We start from the raw sequence: 3,643 nt of genomic DNA, 5'->3' as shown, positions 1-3,643 counted from the left end.
CCCCCGGGTTCGGCTCCTCTACAGTCGTGCTGTAGCTGGTAGGATCCATCGTTCATTTTAATCCAAGGGCTCAATCGCTGTGTGACAAACCTCGCACCGGCCATTAAAAAAAAACCACACCCCACATTGTTCGCCTCTCCCTGTCTTATCTCCTTCCTCTAGAGAGGTCTGGCCACTGTTTTTCCCCAACGCAAGCTTGTACTGCTCCGGCGATGTCTTCCCTTCGTAGGCTTACCTCTTTGCGCTGCTTCTTATCCATCCCCGTGCCCCTATGGCTTCTACCGGCTGCTGCAAGGAATGGCCGGGGGATGAAGGTGCTGCGCGAATCGACCTGGGACGCTGCTGCCGCACAACAGCGAGCTCAACGAGCCCGACGACGACGGCAAGCAGCGACCTGGAAGGGGAGGAGGGGCACGCCTGGGCCGTCGCGCTTCCTCGACCGCTGCGACGCCCTCCATGATGGGCGCCCCAAGATTCTTCGGCCGCAGGAGGCGTCTGACGGCAGCGGCACGTCTCCGGTCAAATCCAATGGAAAAACAGCCCTCCTGTCCGGCCAAGCGACCAAGCCCCAATAGTAAAACCCAATGGTCGTCGCGCAGCAGGTGAATTACTTGTTGTTAGCCTGTTAATTAGAACTGATTTCTTCCTTTCTTCATTGTTTGTTCGTCTTGTACTGCTGCTTTCTTGATGTTAGAAGAGTGAAAGCAGAGCAAGTGAGAGCATGTGATTTTTTGATCATCCATTAATTCTTCACGGCCATATGATTAGTCAGTAGCCAGTAGAGGTACATGCATGTGTACTGAGTTTAATTTCAGTAACTTTGTGGTCACTTGCGTCTCTGTCAAATTATTCAGATCACTAGTTGAAGAAGTAGTGCCCATGCTTATAATCAACTAGTGGGGTACCCCAACTAGTGGTACTAGGCTACTAGCAGTCCATGTTGTATCTGATTGTACACCCTATATGGAGATAAAAAAAACATACTTCGGTACATATCTCTGTAGCTATGTCACTGGAAATATTAAAAATGATGAGCACTCAACATATCAGTGTTGCAGCTAACTGAAATTAAACTGATTGTGCATGTCTTCATAAACCAAGAGTTAACTGAAATTAAACTGATTGGAAATGACGAGCAATCAACGGTCAACTGATTGCGCCTTATGTGTGTTGATTCAATTATCCCTTCTGCATCATCTGTCGATCTAACAAGACAGCACAACACACATGCATCAACCTATTGTCATACCCCATGATAGTTTTGCAAGTCCCAAAGATCACCGGCTTCACTCTAAAATTAAAGGGAGACATAACTGATTAGACAAGAAATCATATTGCCTAACACTGAATTTAAGGAATTTTAGACATGATAAGTGAAATACCATCAATAAACGAGCATAGTGCCCATACTCTTGCAATCCATTTGCACTTGTTCCAGCCATTTTCTCTTTAGGTGATTGGTATTGTGCCAGTGGAATGTCATTCTCTCTTCTCTATGAAAAGAAAACCGAGCAAATATTAGTCTATATTAGTGTTTTTAGCAAGTACTCTGGTTAGATAGGTGCAAGAGATTTACCGGATGAGTTTGATTTTTTGGTACAACTTTATTTGTCTCCTTCTTCTTTTTATTGGGGTGCTGGTTGTCAAGCCATGATTTCTTTCGTCTCGAATTCTTCTTCGGAATTTCTTTTTTCTTTAGGCAAGCGGCCTGTAGACAATCCTCAGGTTCTTTAGATATATCTTCAGTTGTGCATGTAGTAGTAGGAGCTTTTTCTTCAACTTGCTTCCTAAGAATCCTCAAAGCATCATCTACTAGTTTGATGCATTCTTTTGATGCAACTGCTTGGGAAGCTATGCCATGGAAATCGTGCATGAAAAACTTCAACTGTACTCTTTGTTTGTCCCAAATGTTGTATCGAAGTTAACAACATCACCGAAATGAGCATAGTCAATTATCATCCTTGCATCAGCCCAAAAGATATTTGCTATATTTTCATCGCAATCTAGTTGCATGTCATATTCAAATGCAGGATTCTCATTCTTTTTATCTCTAAAATACTTGAGCATACTTCCAGCTTCACCATACATCAAGTCCCTTTGTTGCCTGGTTCGCAAGTGGTTCTTGCGATCACGACATGTGTAGCCAAGGTTCAGTGGACCACCAACTTGTCGACTTGCTAACTCATGGGATTTTCTAGGTACAATTCCTGAATCATCTGTTGTTTCAATTTCAAATGCTTGCAAGGCTGAAATCTTCCTCTGTGATGGCATCAAGTGGCTTGTCCCAGGTAATTGCAAGACATGGTTGTGTTCAACAACTAACTCATGCACCTCATAATTTCGTGCTTCTCGGTCTATAGTAATTCCCATTCGAACATTGCAGTCGGTCCTTGTTTCTGCACGAGGACGCTTTGTATTATTACCCCTTTTGTCTTTTCTTCTGTAGCCCTCATTGGAACAAACATATCTTGCTGAGGTGATTACTCCATCGAGTTTGCTCTTGTTTTCATAATTTATCCTTACATCAAAACCAATATGACCTCCATAACATGTCCAAAATTTCCAAGCCTCTTTTGTGGAATTGAATTTCATACCAATCTGAGGCATCCAACTAGGAACCACATTTGTCCTGTAAAAGTTACACATGACTTATTTGTTTGTATGTTTACACTACAATCATAAGGTGATATAACCTGAGAATTTAACAAAATTGTCGGTACCTGTTAGCATCCTCATTACAGCTAGTCATATTCTCCATTAGACTTTCTCTTCGTTTTTGTTGCTAGGAGAAGGACAACAAAAGGGAGATCATCTGCATTAATCTCCTGTCATGTTTTGGAAATCCCAAGACTTGATGAGCAAATCATCTGTCTTACAAGCAAATATTTGAATATATTCATGCATTTTATCTTGAGCTTGTCCAAAACAATTGAGATTACTTCTATTAATTTTTTTTCACTATTAACATAATCTAAAAGATGCAGAAAATAAGTTTTGCATCTTGCCCTTATCATCCTCCATTAAGAAAATAGTAGCATAGCAAACTCAATCTACAAATTGTGTGCCTTGAGAACATGAATACAATCAGAGCATATGTCACATACCTTCAGATTAATTGTCATCTTTTTTGTTGCTAGGAGAATCTTTATCGCCTACGGATCAGCTTGCCTTGGTTTCACTCTGATCATGGAGGACGATCAGAAGAAAGATAGGGCAAAAGGGAGTTGATATGCACCGGGGTTTGGCTCCTTAGCTTGCCTTGGTTGCGCTCGGAACATGGAGGACAATCAGAAGAAAGATAGGGCAAAAGGGAGTTGATTTGTGCCACGTACAGATCACAGATCAACGTACCTTTGTCATATTATTTTACAAGGACGAACAGGAGGAACGAGAAAGATGAGCGGGACAAAGGCAAAGAGATCCCTGTTTGGCGCCAAGGAGGTTATCAGGGTGTGTTTTGTTTGGCGCCAGGTTCTGTTTGGCGGCAATCCTGCAGCCATACGAGATTTTCTACCACATAATTAGTTGTTTGTTTCCATTTATTAACAGAATCGAGTGGGGATAATGAGAGCCGTCAGATTTAAATGGATGGCTGATGTGGGTTGGTACAGTACCCGTGCAGTAATAACGTGACTGTAGAGGA

At 42.2% G+C, this 3,643-nt stretch overlaps 1 long non-coding RNA gene across 1 annotated transcript; it reads left to right on the top strand.

The window, feature by feature from the left end:
* Positions 1-1,926: 1,926 nt before the first annotated feature.
* Positions 1,927-3,229, top strand: LOC119306548. The gene is made up of 3 exons (XR_005148976.1): positions 1,927-2,288; positions 2,384-2,476; positions 3,138-3,229. It is a non-coding gene; the product is annotated as an uncharacterized LOC119306548 (long non-coding RNA).
* Positions 3,230-3,643: the final 414 nt, after the last annotated feature.

Source organism: Triticum dicoccoides, chromosome 5B (genome assembly GCF_002162155.2).
Source record: "Triticum dicoccoides isolate Atlit2015 ecotype Zavitan chromosome 5B, WEW_v2.0, whole genome shotgun sequence".
NCBI lineage: Eukaryota > Viridiplantae > Streptophyta > Magnoliopsida > Poales > Poaceae > Triticum > Triticum dicoccoides.
Note: the sequence above shows the minus strand (reverse complement) of the source record. Positions and strands in the feature narration are given on the sequence as shown.